The sequence below is a fragment of the Taudactylus pleione genome, unplaced genomic scaffold (genome assembly GCF_031769625.1).
Source record: "Taudactylus pleione unplaced genomic scaffold, aTauple2 ptg000209l, whole genome shotgun sequence".
Classification (NCBI taxonomy): domain Eukaryota; kingdom Metazoa; phylum Chordata; class Amphibia; order Anura; family Myobatrachidae; genus Taudactylus; species Taudactylus pleione.
In genome coordinates this window covers 759,617-777,661 of record NW_028284611.1, presented here as the reverse complement: position 1 = coordinate 777,661, position 18,045 = coordinate 759,617, and the positions used below count along the sequence as shown (strand labels likewise).

Below are 18,045 nucleotides of genomic sequence, written 5' to 3'. Positions count from 1 at the left end.
CCTCCACTGTTTCGCCCACACACTACCACCCCTGCCGCCAGTATCATAGAAGGCACAACATCCCCCACCGCAAGTCTCATACAGGGTGCCGCACACCCTTACCTCCGCTGTCAGAATATAGGGCGCGACGTCATCATGGCATGTGATGTCATCACACTCACCGGGCGCTGCAAGGGAAGGGGATCTATCCATAACCATTCATGTGAGGAACGCTGCTGAATGCTGATAGGGAGAGCAGAGCTGCACAGTTATATAATAATTATTATTATTACTAATATAAACACTACTGTAAATAATTAAAAAATGTTGATTTGGCAAAGCTACAAAGCAAAATTCATTGCTATTGTGTGATAGTTACAAACAAATGGTAATTTTAATAGCATCCAGTTTTATTAAAAAAAAAAAAAATGTGTGGCCTAATGTGATAAAGGGCTATTACCGTGTGTGGCATAGTATGTTACAAAGGGTATTACTGTGTGCGGCATAATATGTTACAAAGGGTATTACTATGTGTGGCATAATGTGTTGTAACTGGATGTGCGGGTTCATTTTACTCGGATCTCTTCACCACATTAGCACAAGTTTGGATTAGTTTGGATTTATCTTATTGACTATCTGGCTCTTACATGTTTTGGATAGCCAATAAATTAAATCTGAACTATTCCGAACTTGCACTTATGTGGCGTATAGATCAGAATAAAACCAAACCTGCACATCTCTAGTTATAAGGGGCATTACTGTGTGTGGCATAATGTATAAGGGGTATTATTGTGTAGCATAATGTATAAGTGGCACTACTACTACATGGCATAATGTAATAGGGGCACTACTGTGTGGCATAACATGAATGGGTTCAGGGTGGCATAACGTGAATGGGCTAAACTGTCTGGTGTAATGTGTATAAGGGACACTACTGTGTGAGGTAATGTGAATAAGTGACACTACTGTGTGATGTAACGTGAAAAAACAACACTACTCTGATATAACGTGAAAAAGGAGCACTACTGTGTGGCATAATGTGAATAAGGTGCACTTCTCTGTGATGTAACGTGAATATGGGGCACTACTGTGTGCAGCAACATGATTAAGGGGCACTACTGTGTGACGTAATGTGAAAAAGGGACACCATGTGCGGAACTACAGTACTATAGGTGCAAGGGGTGCTGCTGCTATCGGGCCCAGAGCTGAGGGGGGGCCGTATTCCTTGACAAACTTACATGTGTTATATACAGTGCATCCGGAAAGCATTCACAGCGCTTCACTTTTTTCCACATTTTGTTATGTTACAGCCTTATTCCAAAATGGAATAAATTCATTTTTGTCCTCAAAATTCTACACACAATACCCCATAATGACAACATGTAAAAAGTTTTTTGAGATTTTTGCAAATTTGATTTAAAAAAAAAATGAAATCACATGTACATAAGTACTCACAGCCTTTGCTCAATACTTTGTTGATGCACCTTTGGCAGCAATTACAGCCTCAAGTATTTTTGAATATGATGCCACAAGCTTGGTACACCTATCTTTGGGCAGTTTCGCCCATTCCTCTTTGCATTACCTCTCAAGCTCCATCAGGTTGGATGGGAAGCATTGGTGCACGGCCATTTTCAGATCTCTCCAGAGATGTTCAATTGGATTCAAGTCTAGGCTCTGGCTGGGCCACTCAAGGACATTCACAGAGTTGTCCTGAAGCCACTCCTTTGATATCTTGGCTGTGTTCTTAGGGTCGTTGTCCTGCTGAAAGATGAACCAAAGATGTCTCTGTACATTGCTGCATTCATCTTTCCCTCTATCCTGACTAGTCTCCCAGTTCCTGACACTGAAAAACATCCCCACCGCATGATGCTGCCACCACCATGCTTCACTGTAGGGATGGTATTGGCCTGGTGATGAGGGTTTTTGGTTTCTTCCAAACATAATGCCTGGCATTCATGCCAAAGAGTTAAATCTTTGTCTCATCAGACCAGAGAATTTTGTTTCTCATGGTCTGAGATTCCTTCAGGTGCACTTCGGCAAACTCCAGGCTGACTGCCATGTGCTTTTCCCAGTGCGTTCGTGGGAACACTAGGCGAAACACAGACAATGTTACATCAACGGACACCACAGTAGGGGTACCTGGAACAGGGCCTGGGAAGTGCAGAAACTGGAGAAGGTGCAGTGGGAGAAAGAGGTAAAGGGTGGGGGACAAAAACTACCTGTTGGAGTGGAAGGTAAATGAGGTAGAGGGGCCACAACCTGTTGTGACGCAAAATGATGCTGCCAGTACTGGGCGGAGGACAAGAAAAAAAAAACAGGCACAGAACAATGGGAAAATGGAGGTCAGTAAACATAGAGTTGCCAGTAAGGGAAAAGAGCCCCAGCAGAAAAATAATAAGGGGATCCGTGGCCAGAAAAAGGTGGAACAACAGGGGGTTGGTAAACAGGAGTAAAAAACTTGTAAGAGCAGAATAAGAGGACAGAGTAGGAAGAGATGGACGCAGGGGATAAAGGGGAGGGGGCAGACAGGGGGGAGGGCCTGGCAGGAAATGGAGGGGAGAGGAAAGGGTGGGAGATGCCCCCCAAGTGAAAAAAGGGGGGTGCAGGAAAGCAGCACCCACAGCAAAATATTCCCCCATGGGTTAAAAGGGGCTGGGTTTGTGTATAAAGCGGACAGGGCCAGCAGCAAAATGGCAGGCCCTGCCACTGCAGGGGGGGGACCACAGGAAGCCGGGGCCCCCACAGCTGATACAGGGCTGCGGCGGGGGCACCCGGTGGAGGAGGAGGGCAACAGGAGGCCGGATCCCAGGCTGAGCGCAGCAGACGGGGCTACGTGAGAGACACGTGTGGCCACCGGAAGAGAAGCCGCACCCGCAGGTAATCATGGGGGGGGAGATGGTGGGTGGCGACCCCGCAGGAGGCAGGGGCCGAACATGGACAAAGGTAAGGCCGTGAAAGCCCGCAGAACACTAGCGGTGCAGTGGGGGGCGTGGCCGGGCACCATGCCGGAAGTGAGGCTCCGGGCTGGCAACCAAAGGAAAGGAAGCTGGGGAGGCACAGGGCAGAAACAGGAGATGGGCGGGAGAGGTACATAAAATGGCAGGGAGGGGGAGCAAAGCACTAAGGTGGGGAATGAAAAAGATGAGCAGTGAAATCAAAGGAAGGGACAGGGGGGGATGAAGCAGGGAAAAAGTGGAGGGGGAGAAGAAAAAGATAACACAGAGAAGGAAAGGGAAAACAGAAAAGACAGGGAAAACACAGGCAAGGAGAAAAGATAAGCATAAATGTCACCAGTCACTGTCCAGATGTCCACCATGGGACAAACACCATCCAGAAAAGAAGTTGCTTGGTGTACACCAGTCTTATAAAGCCCACATATAGCCACTCCCAATATATCACACATGGTCAGAAACTAACCAACCAAACAAACCCCCCAAACTAATCTACCTAGCAACAGTTGACCAAAATTCTAGACAATTACAAAAAACTAAGGACTCTTATATAGCCTTATGCTTATTCAGCTTGCGTCTCATCTTGTGCTACAGAATCAGCAGACAGCCCCTGAGACAGCACTGGGAGTGACTGGAGGACATCACATCCAAATACCAAAACCTTATTTCACCACATGACTCTGGAAGGCACGATTAATGACTAAGCATCAAAATTTCAGGTTAATATACCAGGATATAAAACAGAAATTTATTACAAGAAAATACATATATATATGCATATATATATAACTAAGAGAGTGCAGACCACCAAGTATTGCTCTTCAGGATATTGCTCCAAGGAAATAGAGGACTCAGGTGCAAGTAGCTGTTCTGGTACTAGCAACAAAGTACAGATTGACTTAATGTGTATCCACACTATTGATCATGCTATTATAGATATGCATAGGACTGTTTGCTAGTATGGTAATGGATTGTAGATATTAACCTAGTGCTACCAATTTGGTAAGGGTGGTGTGTGAGTTGGATCAATCACCATTAAGGCACCAATAAGGAAGAGTAAAGGTCGTGAACAATACACTAAATGATATGTTCTAAAACTTGATTTTGTTAGGGATTTTGATACTGGTAATCTCCAAAGCAGTCCAGTATCAGCAGTACGCCATAATTTTATACTAAGTGTTGGATAAATATATTTTAGAGTGTAATGTATTATTGCTAGTTATATGCATGATCCAGAACTGTCAAAGAGGTCCAGCGAAATAAAGTGATCATTATTTTACTTACTGTCAATTGTTGTGTTGGGATTGGGGACCACCTGCCTCTTTGCTGTGACGTGGGAATGGTGTGAAATCCAATACTAAGTATCTTCAATCACCTTAGGGGTGTCACGCAAGTTTCCCATGATTTGCAACTCTGTGATTTACTAAAGGCTAACACAATTCTGCACTGAACTAGATGACCAAACACACAAATAGAAGTCAATAGACCAACGAACCAACACACGAGTACTTCCCATATACTGTGAGCTGTGTATCCTGCCAAAGCAATGCACGGATCAGTGTTATCTGTGCAGTGCTTTTGTGGGGGGATACGGTCATAATCCTGACAGCTAGGATTCCAGTATTTAGAATCCCAACACTTATCAGTATACCGGTGTTGGCAGCCCAACCGCAGGAATCCTGAAGGTAAGTACTGGCATTAGGGTGCGGGTTAGGGTTAGGCACGATGGGTGGGAGAGATAGGTTTAGGCGTTGGGGAGTGGGGAAGTTAGGGTTAGGCACTGGGGAGGGAGAGTTATGGTTAGGGGTAGGTTTAGGGGTTAGCTTAGGCTTACTTACCGCTAGTACCAGCATCCCGTTCACATCCCCTTTTGTGTGTAGTGTAAATAAAGGAGATAAAATTAGGAAACAAATTGGAGTGTGTTCCGCTCTGATGGGGTGCATTTGTCAGAGTTATGGTAGGTGTGTATTTGGGTGCTGTATTTTCTTTTTGGATACGGGCTAGTGTTTTTGGGTTGGGTAGCAGGCTGCAGTTGGCGGGAAGGTGCTACAAACCAGCGGCCACGTAAGGTGTAAGAAAATTATGTGGAGTACATTTCCTTTGAAGGGTCTTAGTATGGCCTACCTCTGCGGGAGGACTTTGGACGTCCATCTCTGCGGACACGCTCATACTGTGCAGTATTATAGGGAGTTGCGAGTCTTCACAGCTCAGCTTACAATGACCACAGGGGGGGGCATTTCAGTCGCTCCCTAATATTGGTTAAGCATACCTCCCAACATGACCCTCTCCAGGAGGGACACAATGCTCTGGTCCTGGACTTCCCTGGTAAGAGGCGGGGCTGCAGCGCAGTTCAAAATTCAAATAGGGGAGTCACACCAACTGTCATCTCACACACTGCCAACATCACTGGCCGGGACTCACTGGCAGTTGGTGTGACTCCCCTATTTGAATTTTGGACTGTGCTGCAGCCCCACCTCTGGGCCCTCCACCAATCATAAATTACCAGGGAAGTCCAGGACCAAAGCATTGTGTCCCTCCTGGAGAGGTCATGTTGGGAGGTATGGTTAAGTAACACTCAGCTTACAATGACCACAGGGGGGCATTTCAGTCACTCCCTAATACTGGTTAAGTAACATATGGCTGGAGCTGAGTGTTTGTAGCATCCTTCTTTGCCTCCCAAAAGTAAACTAAAAGCTCAGGGTCATACCTTCAATAAAAGCAAATTATGACCATTTAACCAAAGCAGTCTGTGTCCGTGTCTTTATTTTAGCATAAGTTAGTTGTAAGTTGTTATATTGTTTTTAATTGCAATAAAGTTATGGATGCCTTATAAAGGGGAGGACGGCCTAAAGTCTCTGTATCAGCCCCTGTGGGCCGTCCTCCATCTGCCTCCTCACAGCATCGCTCTCCAGGTCCGTTACCCCAGCTCAGCTCCAACCAACTGCCCTTTCCCTCTAACTGTCACTCACCTTACCACCTGACACTGGTCATATGACAAGCTCCTGACCTCTTCAGCAGCTGCAGAGACTGCTGAGAGTTGTGGTCTGCACGATGTCAGACGTAATATCTCGCATAACGGGGTATTACACTTGTACGGGAATGCAATCTCTGCCAGGCTAAATATACAGCTTGGAGTCTAGGATCCCTGCTAAAACACACCAGGAACACTTTAGAGAAGATGAGAAGACATACAGGTTGATAGTGCTGATCATCTGACGGCATTTTCCAACATGCTTGATAATTAAACCACTGTTTTCTAAAAGAACCTTTATTTACATCGCACAATACAGTGATATTATGTCATATGTCCAACATTGCACGTGATGTCATAGTGCGTGGCCAGACACTGGTTACCTATGCACAGGGCACAGGGTTTTCCTCTTACTCCATGAGATATACAGTAGATCAGCCACTAAAATCTACAGATGGATTTGCTTTGCTTCATTCCACAAAAGATCTTTCATAACCATGGAGACAGAATTAATTGTTCGATCCTTTAATCACATCCTGTAACAGCCTAACAAGCTGATCAGTAGAGCTATCACCCATGCGCTGGGGAAAATGTGGGAAACACGGATAGCGCTACCGGGGACCGTACTGTAGCCCGTACTGGACAGATAGGCCTGCGGGTTTATCACTCCAGTGAACGTTACATTCAGAATATTCTCTGCAGCTTCTGGCACATTATTCACAATCCAGTCCTTATAGTAAGTCAACCGGGTATAAACTCCGGGGCGGTTTAACATCCCGCAGCCATCTCCCCAACTCACTAACCCAGCCAAGAACCACTGTCCGTTCTCAGAACATACCAAGGGTCCCCCAGAGTCACCCTGCAATGGTAAGGAAAAAATACATACATCAATGACATGACCACAAAAGGAGTGAGACTTGTTAAATTATCCCAATGATAGTGAAGTACACTAGCCATCCAACCATGGGCAAGTGGGGATCCGGTCAATATACAGACAGTCAGGATGCTGGAGCTTAGAATGCCAGCGGCGGAATCCTGACACCTTTCAGAATCCTGGCACAGGCATCTCGACAGTAAGTAGTACTGGGGTTAGGGGGAGGGTTGAGGTTAAGGGTTTGGGTTAGGCCAGTGGTTCCCAAACTGTGTGCCGTGGCACCCTGGGGTGTCCCAGGAAACTTGCTGGGGTGCCTCAGGTTGGTGGTCCAGCAGCAAAACAAACTATTTATGGTCAATGTAATGTGAATTTGTGGACAAACATAAGCTCAAACCTGTCCACCACCAAATATTGGCTTAGGGGTGCCGTGTAAACAATGCTGATGCTCTAAGGTGCCGTGATTCAAAAAAGTTTGGGAACCACTGGGTTAGGTACTAGGGGGAGAGTTAGGGTTAGGCACAAAGGGAGGAGGGTTAGGTTTAGGCACTAAGGGGGCAGTTAGGTTTAGGCACCAGGTAGGGAGGGTTAAGGTTAGGGAGAGGGGGATGGTTAGGATACTGACCAACAAGTGTTGGTATCCAAACCTTGTCGGGACGTCAGCGTCGGGATCTGACCACTGAGATCCTCCGGCACCCGTACCCAACCTGACCAGTGTCATAGATTGGGGCAAATGCATTTTTAAATTGATAACAAAATAAAGTGGTTTATTAAGTATTTCTGGTCCTCTTATTCCAATGGTTCCTGGTAATTAAAATGTGCAACCAACCAGGACAGCCAGATGATACATACCTTCATAGTTGATAAGCTTTGGAGTAGGATTCTGGGTGACAAATGTGTCACTGTTTTGCATGTACTTATAGTAACCATGACAACTGGAAAATCTAAGATGTGTAGATGTAATTGCTCAGAGTTAATGACACATAAGGAAGCCTCTTTACAGTTGTAGCAGGAGGAACGGGTTGGGTACAGGAGGCCAGCGCTGGTATTTTGAGAAGTGTCAGGATTAGGACCACAATCCCGGAGGAACAAAAGGGCTACTGCTGTATGTATTTTTGTATCACAACATTTTTAATGTAACCCCACTCACCTGACATGAGTCTGTGCCCCCCTGCTTATATCCTGCACATATGGTGTCATTCAGGACAATCGGGACACTACTGGCGGTATTATCATTAATGTGATACATTGCGTCACAGGTCGGTGTATCGATCAGAGGGATCTTCGCTTCCTGTAAAGTCTGAGGAGACGCCAGATTAACTGAAAGAAGAAAAAGGGAATTTACCAAGTGTGTTAGCTGGGGCCTCACCTGTGTCCCACCTACCAGAGGCAGCTTATACGTCCCTACTACGCTATATAGAAGTTCAGATCCAGTCACCAAAATAAAACAGAATCAAGTAATTTACAGGACACTGTATTATACTGACCTTATTCTCAGCACCAAGAGACACCCTGCATTGCCCCCTCCCCCAAAAAAAATAATAATTAGAGAGCGAGACAGACAGTTTTGGGTCATGACTTAATAACAAGTGATGTGTGACACATAATGGCTGACAGTGGCAAACGCAGAATATCTTGCCTTATTTTAGAGTGAGTGCGGCCAGTCCATGAAGAGGTCATATTTAGCACTTATCCAGCTTCAGTATGCATCATACTTTGGGCGGGATGTATGACGCATCGCATTTTAGCTTCCCGCCGGTCTTCACTTGCATGCCTACTTTGGTAACACTGGTATGGATGATGAACACAACAAAGGATCCCTCTCTCGGCAAGAAGGACCCTTTGCGATGGAGGGTCTCCCGGGTCTATGACCCAGAAGCCCCTGTGGCATTCTTCTGTGCATGGAAGGTGCTGGGAGGGATCCGATTGGATCCCTCTCTCAGAACTCTCCTGATAGAAACCCATAGGCTTCTATAGGGTAATGCCATCAGAAAGATGGCATTACCCACCGCATCCATGCCTCGGAGTGCATCGCATTCCTGGGCTTAGTGCATATGAGATTTGGGGTTGGACTGTATTTTTCCCTTTGCTGCATCCCGCCCTATGGGGTTTATGTATCAAGCAGTGGAGCAGTTGCCCATAGCAACCAATCAGCTCCTACCTATTATTTTATAAAATGCACTGGATAAATGCTACATCAAAGCTGATTGGTTGCAATGGGCAACTGCTCCACTGTTTTCACTGATTGATCCATAAACCCCAAGTGTATTGTGTGTCATAATTCCAGCATATACAGGACCAGCGATCACAGTAACCCCTTATATGTGTCATACATAGTGTATTGTGTGTCATAATTCCAGCATATACAGGACCAGCGATCACAGTAACCCGTTATATGTGTCATACATAGTTTATTGTGTGTCATAATTCCAGCATATACAGGACCAGCGATCACAGTAACCCATTATATGTGTCATACATAGTGTATTGTGTGTCATAATTCCAGCATATACAGGACCAGTGATCACAGTAATCCATTATATGTGTCATATATAGTGTATTGTGTGTCATAATTCCAGCATATACAGGACCAGTGATCACAGTAACCCATTATATGTGTCATATATAGTGTATTGTGTGTCATAATTCCAGCATATACAGGACCAGTGATCACAGTAAGCCATTATATGTGTCATATATAGTGTATTGTGTGTCATAATTCCAGCATATACAGGACCAGTGATCACAGTAAGCCATTATATGTGTCATATATAGTGTATTGTGTGTCAGAATTCCAGCATATACAGGACCAGTGATCACAGTAAGCCATTATATGTGTCATACATAGTGTATTGTGTGTCATAATTCCAGCATACACAGGACCAGTGATCACAGTAACCCATTATATGTGTCATACATAGTGTATTGTGTGTCATATATCCAGCATATACAGGACCAGAGATCACAGTAACCCATTATATGTGTCATACATAGTGTACTGTTTGTCATATATCCAGCATATACAGGACCAGAGATCACAGTAACCCATTATATGTGTCATACATAGTGTATTGTGTGTCATAATTCCATCATATACAGGACCAGTGATCACAGTAACCCATTATATGTGTCATACATAGTGTATTGTGTGTCATATATCCAGCATATACAGGACCAGAGATCACAGTAACCCATTATATGTGTCATACATAGTGTATTGTGTGTCATAATTCCATCATATACAGGACCAGTGATCACAGTAACCCATTATATGTGTCATACATAGTGTATTGTGTGTCATATATCCAGCATATACAGGACCAGAGATCACAGTAACCCATTATATGTGTCATACATAGTGTACTGTGTGTCATAATTCCTGCATACACAGGATCAGTGATCACAGTAACCCATTATATGTGTCATACATAGTATTGTGTGTCATATATCCAGCATATACAGGACCAGAGATCACAGTAACCCATTATATGTGTCATACATAGTGTATTGTGTGTCATAATTCCAGCATATACAGGACCAGTGATCACAGTAACCCATTATATGTGTCATATATAGTGTATTGTGTGTCATAATTCCAGCATATACAGGACCAGTGATCACAGTAAGCCATTATATGTGTCATATATAGTGTATTGTGTGTCATAATTCCAGCATATACAGGACCAGTGATCACAGTAACCCATTATATGTGTCATACATAGTGTATTGTGTGTCATATATCCAGCATATACAGGACCAGAGATCACAGTAACCCATTATATGTGTCATACATAGTGTATTGTGTGTCATAATTCCAGCATATACAGGACCAGAGATCACAGTAACCCATTATATGTGTCATACATAGTGTATTGTGTGTCATAATTCCAGCATATACAGGACCAGTGATCACAGTAACCCATTATATGTGTCATACATAGTGTACTGTGTGTCATAATTCCTGCATACACAGGATCAGTGATCACAGTAACCCATTATATGTGTCATACATAGTATTGTGTGTCATATATCCAGCATATACAGGACCAGAGATCACAGTAACCCATTATATGTGTCATACATAGTGTATTGTGTGTCATAATTCCAGCATATACAGGACCAGTGATCACAGTAACCCATTATATGTGTCATATATAGTGTATTGTGTGTCATAATTCCAGCATATACAGGATCAGCGATCACAGTAACCATTATATGTGTCATACATAGTGTATTGTGTGTCATAATTCCAGCATACACAGGACCAGTGATCACAGTAACCCATTATATGTGTCATACATAGTATTGTGTGTCATATATCCAGCATATAAAGGACCAGAGATCACAGTAACCCATGATATGTGTCATACATAGTGTATTGTGTGTCATAATTCCAGCATATACAGGACCAGCGATCACAGTAACCCATTATATGTGTCATACATAGTGTATTGTGTGTCATAATTCCAGCATATACAGGACCAGTGATCACAGTAAGCTATGATATGTGGCAGTAGGGCCACCCTGCCTGAGCTGATTGTTTTTATGTTAGATTTGAGCACCATTACAGAGAATTGGAGCAAGTCCAGGAGTCTGGGGAGCAGCAGAGGAACCCAGCACTGCCCTGGGCATATTATTATACAGTATTATAATATTTTAACGTTATTGATTGTGTGTAGCAGTGCACCCCTAGGGGGAGGGGGATTTCCAGGCAATCGAACCCCTCCCTGCTTTGGCCTATGGTTGAGAGGTGTGATGGAATTTGGTGGTGGTCATGATAACAAAAGGTCCTGAAATACATCATTGAGCTGGCAGAGAGGTGGAGCCTATGTTCCTCTTAAGCGGGCACAATCATGCACTGGCAATGTTTGGGCTATGGCCTGGCATGTAATTGCAACGCGCCAACATGAAATAGTAGCATGAGATAATGACATTGTCAGATGAATGGATTTGTACAAGCAACAAATAATGAACAAATATACAGGCACAAGAAAGCTCCAATTAAGAGATGGACTAAGGAGGTCTAAACTTTATGAAGTGCTGCTATTACCCTCCTAAAACAGCTTTATTATTGATCAACTTTCATTGCCAGGATAGCTCTTCTGCAAACTGGTGTCCCAGTCCGACGGAATCGCATCAGCCATCACGCCATCTGGTGAGTATGCACATGTGCTGGCAGCAGGCTCCGCATGTGGAAAGGGATAGGGCTGCGAGTGGCATAGAGAAAAGGTCCAACCCACCAAGGAAGGGTCAAGAGATCCCCCTCCTGCCAGCTCGCCCCATAGAGAATAGAGGGGTAATGCCATCTGCAGCGCCATCCATCTCTATAGAACACTATTGGGTTTCATGCATACTTACCTACTTTTGAAAAAGCATGTCAGGGAGATGGCAACAGCCGCACTGATGAGCGTGGCGGTAAAGTGGGCGTGTACTGCTACATCCGAGAGGCGTGTCCAAATACTGACTTACATCCAAATGTAAATGAGCCTCAAAGTAGTTAACAAGATCTATTTGTTGATGAGAACACATTGATACTTTTCAGGGCTTGCTCATGTATTGTGTATTACAAGGGGTTCCAAATAAGTGGCCAAGAGAAACCGTATTCAGTATGTAAATGCATGTAGCCATAGGGATCATTGTGTCTTATAAACAATGCAGGGAAATGGCAATGATTATACCATGTGAATTTTATATATCTCCGATTTGTTTTTCCAAGTATAAAACAGCTACATATTGGGGGGTGAGGTGCAATCAGGGAGGTTGCTAGACTCCTCGGAGAGTCATCTACTATTTCAGGGAGTCTCCCTAACAATCAGGGAGAGTTGGCAAGTATGTGTTATAAACAGAGCACAGATAGAACATAAATATCAAATCAGAGAGATACTTACCACCAGATTGCGTGTTCCCCCAGCCGGTAACCCAGCAGGACAGGCCCATGGGAAAGTTCACGTTGGCGGTCGGCAGACAGACTGGGAGGATGTAAGTCGTGTAGTCCACAGGGTTTGCCAGCTGTACCAGACTGATGTCACCCAGGGACCCCGTTGAAGAATACATAGAATTCTCAATAATTTTTTTCACCGGAAGAATGATATCACGAGAACTTGTGTTGGACAGCTGATATGCTCCGAGGTGGACGGTGAGCGTGGTGGTGGTCACCCCAGTGCTGTAAATAGAATGATACGAAGTAAATACATTTTTAAGTTAAACTGTTGCTGTGTGCATTAAGTGGAAGCATGGAGCCTATCAGTGGGACTAAACTATCTATGGTATCGCAAGACCCTATATCATACTGCCCGGATAGATTGGATGCAGGTCACTTGGCACAACAATCACATGGCACTTGCCCAGATTTCTCAGTTAGAGCACATATGCCCTCTGGCGTCTTCAGGCCCGCCAAGAGTTGTGGCGGGCCCTGGTAATAGGGGGCGTGGCCTAATAGCGGGAGGCGTGGCCACGCCCCCTTGACGCTGTGTGCTGGGCTGCTGTGAGGGGGGGGCGGCCCCGGACCCGGGCCCCCCAGAAAGCCCGGGCCCGGGCAATCTGTACCCGCTCCCCCCCCCCCTCTCAGCGCCCCTGGGCTTCTTTGACCTTTTAAAGAATTATACAAGACATGTTCCATAGACTGTAGAGCAAATCAATGCTGGTAAAACCTCCAGTCATTCCTGACTATAGACAGACAGTAATTAGTTAGACAATGTCTAGATAGACACCAGATGTTAGACAGTGAATAGTTAGACAGGGACAAAAAGGCGGACACACTAAAGTTCGACATGTAAAAATGTCGATATGTACAGAAGGTGGACATGGTCAAAAGTTCGACACAAAAATGGTCGGCACTTTAAAATATTTTTTTTTTTAGGGTTAGGCACCAAGGGGAGAGTTAAGGTGAAGTTTAGGGCTAAAATAATTTTGAAAAAAAATTGTCGACCATTTTAATGTCTAACTTTTGACCCTGTCGACCTTTTTACATGTCGAACTTTAGTGTGTCTGACTTTTGTCCCTGTCGAACTATTCACTGTCTAACATCTGGGGGTAAATTTACTAAGGGTCGATTTGACTTTCGTTTTGTAGTTCGATTTAGCTCACCTCAAACCGACTCAAATCGAAAGTTCAAATCTCTATTCAAAAATCCCTCATTTACTAACATTCGATTTGAGAAGCATTTCTCAAATCGAATTTGATTTGGTTCAGTTTGGAACAGTGATTTGCTGTTCATGTACAAATCGAACAGCAAATCCCACTTCAAAACGAACTGCAAATCCCCGACAGCCTAGAACTGCTTCATGCTTTCACTTTCAGCATGAGCAGTTAGTTTTCACACAGATACAGGCATACATCAGTGAGATGCCTGCATGTATCTGACTGTAACAAGCTTCTAAATAGATACATTTAGAAAAAAAATGACGAGAGGTCCCCCCCTAAAACAGAACCAGCCCCAGACTTTTCATAGCCAGTCCTGGTTGTCTAAGTACATGGAAAAAAATACGTAGGGTTCCACTGTACTTAGTACAACCAGCACTGGGCTCTCGGAACCAGTCCTGGTTCTGGAATTACAGGGGGAAAAAAATTGCGTAGGGTTCCCCTGTAAGCTCCAGAACCAGCACTGGACCCTTTCTAGTGGGGAACTGATGACACAGCCAAGGGAGCCCTTTCACTGGGCCCCCCAGCCGCAACATCAGCCCTGACCTCTAGTCAGCCCAGGCCAGGGATCCCTGGGGAGTTGGGGACCCCCCCAATAAAGGGGTCCCTCTCTCCAGGGCACCCCTAGCCTTGGTTGATAGCATAGGGCTATCCTCTTCACCCCTGGGCAGTGGGTGGCGGGTTGATAGTGTAAATGTAGTACTTTTTATATAGTTTGAAATATGGTCTTTTGCTGTGGAACTGCAGGTCCCAGCAAGCCACCCCCACATGCTATTACTTGGAGATCCACAAGTACCAGCTTGCGGGTCATTAAGGGCCCACTGGTATCTGTAATTCTACTGCAAAAGCAATATTAAAAAAAAAAAAACAGGACACAAAGCGTACACAGTATAATTTTAATAAACATACATGCACTCATACATGCACACACACACACACACACACACACACACACACATGTACTCATACTCACCTATGTATCCCTGTAGCATCAGTCTCCTTCTCCAGTAGAAATTCCATAGGGTACCTGTGGATAAAAAAAAAAAACAAAAAAAACATACTCACCGTCTCCTATGCGTGGTTCGGTCCTCTTCGGTCCAAAGTAGGCATCCATGGTTTTCTTAACACAAAAAAAAATGACAAACGCGAACCAAGTACTTAAGTAATAACCAGGATGGTTATTACTTCCCGACTGAAGCGCTCAGATGCGGCTTCTTCCTTCGATGGTCCGTGTCTGAATGTTCATTGGCTGAGAGAGGTCAGCCCCCGCCTCTCAGCCAATGAACGGCTCCCTCCATTGAACTCAATGGAGAGCCCCAGGTTAACTAAAGTTTATTCTGCGGTTCTCATCATTGAGTTCAATGGAGGGAGCCGTTCATTGGCTGAGAGGCGGGGGCTGACCTCTCTCAGTCAATGAACATTCAGACATGGACCTGCAAAGGAAGAAGCCGTTTCTGAGCGCTTCAGTTGGGAAGTAATAACTATCCTGGTTATTACTTATGTGCGTGGTTCGCGTTTGTGTTTTTTTTGTTTTAAGAAGACCATGGATGCCAACTGGACAAGGGGACCACTCCAGGTAATGTAGGTGAGGATGTGTGAGTATGTATGTATTAAGGCCCTGATTCAGAGCCGGATGCTCTGACCAGAGCGCTCGCTCTGAATCAGGGCCAACCTCCACTAATATGGAGCATCCTCCTGGACGCTCGTATAGCTGTGGGTCACCACCCACAGCATATACGAGCATGCAGGATGATGGTCGCGATGGTCTTGACCATTGCGACCATCGAAACTACGAGCAGAAGCCTGCGGTTGAGTTTCTCAACCGCAAGGCCAGGAGTGATTTAGCCTCTATCAGAGCCAAAATCACTCCCACTGACATCACTAGTGATGTCAGTGGGGCCGGCTTCAGACGGTAGGCGTTCCCTTGGGAACGCCTCTGTCTGGCAGGTACGCCCCCGTCACGCCCACCAAAGGGGGCGTGCTGTCAGCCCCCTTTGATGAGACACTACGAGCGAAGGAAAGTCCTTCGCTCATCGCGTCTCGCGCATGCGCACGATGGAGCTCCCTCCACCGTGCGCATGCGCAGTGCAGATCATCGACCCACTTGCGAGCGGACAGCCGCTCGCGAGTGGGTCTGAATGAGGGCCTAAGACTGTACTTTCACTGTGTGTGTCTTGTGTTTTTTTAAACATTTCTTTACAGGTGAACTACATATACCAGCAGGCCCTTAATTCCCTGCATGATGTGGTTCTCAAAGTACCAGCATGCGGGGGAGGCTTGCTGGGACCTGCAGTTCTACTGTAAAGACACTACATTTACACTATCAACCCACCACCCAGGGGTGGCGGGGTTAGCCTCAGGCTATCAACTTAGGCTAGTGGTGCCCTGGAAAGGGGGACCCCTTTATTGGCCTGGGCCTGGGATGACTGGCGGTCAGGGATGATGCTGCAGCTGGGGTGCCCAGTGATAGGCATCAGCCCCCCACTGGAAAGGGTCCGGGTGCTGGTTCTGGAACTTACAGGGCAACCTTACACAATTTTTTCCCTGTAAGTCCAGAACCAGGACTGGTTCCGAGAGCCCAGTGCTGGTTGCACTAAGTACAGTGGAACCCTAAGTATTTTTTTTCTCTGTACTTAGACAACAAGGACTGGCTATGAAAAGTCTGGGGCTGGTTCTGTTTTAGGGGGGGACCTCACGTAATTTTTTTTCTAAATTTAACTCTTTCTTTGCTGTTTACAGTAAAATACATGCATGCATCTCACTGATGTCTGCATGTATCTGTGTCAATTCAACCTGCTCATGCTCAAATCAAAAGCATGAAGCAGGTCTATTGTATTGGGGATTTGAAGTTCGATTTGTAGTTCGATTTCAAATCAAATGATAGTAAATAAGGGATTTGTGTGTTGGTCTATGTAAAAGTACCAATGTTTTTCCGATGTTCGATTTGAGTAAAATTCGATTTTACATTCGATTTGGCCTTTAGTAAATACCCAAATACAAAATCAAATACAAATCGAATGTAAAATCACTCAAAATGAAAAATTGAATGTTAGTAAATATACCCCCTGGTGTCTATCTGACATTGTCTAACTAATTACTGTCTCTCTCTTATACCACACACGTTATTTCCAGTGTCAGATACATTTACACATGCTAAAAGCATTAGTAAAATGATTGTAAAATGACAGTGGTTAAGAGTCCAAAGAAGCTGGCGCCACCTATAATACGTGGTCTATATTGGGACATCACCAGGACCAGGACTCCCGCCCCTAAGTGCCCAGATAATGCGTTTCCGTTACTCACCCTGCTGTGACACAATGAGCGGCAGACACAACCCAGGATCTACTGATGAGGGATCCGCCGCAGAAGTGCTTTGCATTACGGCGCAAGCTCACTTGCCATGGCCACTCGCCAGCCTGCGCGTTATGTCCCCCCATAATCCGATTGGCCACCAGAGGTTTTCCGCATTCTGTAGGGAAGAGAAATCCAATATGAAGGGAATAATCGATATACGATCTTTAGATGGCGTTAGGTCATTGATAATTGGATCTACTTTATCGCCACATATTTCAGAGAGGTTTACTTCAGCCTCTACTCTCACATGCACAATCCATTACACAGACCACGTAAGAACAGCGATAGCGCAAGCCAGGAGCATTCAATATGAGGCCCACCAGATGCTGTGGAACTACACCTCCCAGCATGCCCTGCCAGTGTTTTGATATTAGGGCATGCCAAATTTGTGGCAGGGAATGCTGGGATGTGTAGTTCCACAGCAGCTGGGAGGGCCTCATGTTGGGCGGGATGCACTAACATATGCGATCAGTACAGCAAAGGACAGCTCTATGGATAAGACCCCGGAGTCCATCTGCGCATGTATAAAGTGATGTGGCGGCCGTGGGGCATGCTGGGAGGGATCCGATCAAATCCCTCATGGTTGTTGCTAAATCCAAGTTGGAGAAAGGACCTCTGATGTCACAACCAGGTGACCGCTGCAGCAGGGCCGGACAGCTCCAGTGTTACCATCCACGTGGGCATATCAATCTGTGGCGAGCGTAATGAGCCACCATGCCCAAAGCATGGCGAGTGAAGGGAGCCCACAAGGGGCCCACTTTTGGCACCCTATTCTGTAC

At 45.3% G+C, this 18,045-nt stretch overlaps 1 pseudogene across 1 annotated transcript in view; it reads right to left on the bottom strand.

Annotated features, from left to right (window-relative positions):
- The window catches only part of LOC148517799 (transmembrane protease serine 9-like), a 74,019-nt pseudogene that overhangs the window by 31,642 nt on the left and 24,332 nt on the right, over nucleotides 1-18,045 (bottom strand). Inside the window, exons 3-6 of the transcript XR_015879252.1 lie at nucleotides 17,216-17,381; nucleotides 12,661-12,935; nucleotides 7,923-8,092; nucleotides 6,433-6,760 (exon numbers count right to left, since the gene is read on the bottom strand). The product of XR_015879252.1 is annotated as a transmembrane protease serine 9-like (transcript). The remainder of the gene's footprint in view (nucleotides 1-6,432; nucleotides 6,761-7,922; nucleotides 8,093-12,660; nucleotides 12,936-17,215; nucleotides 17,382-18,045) is intronic.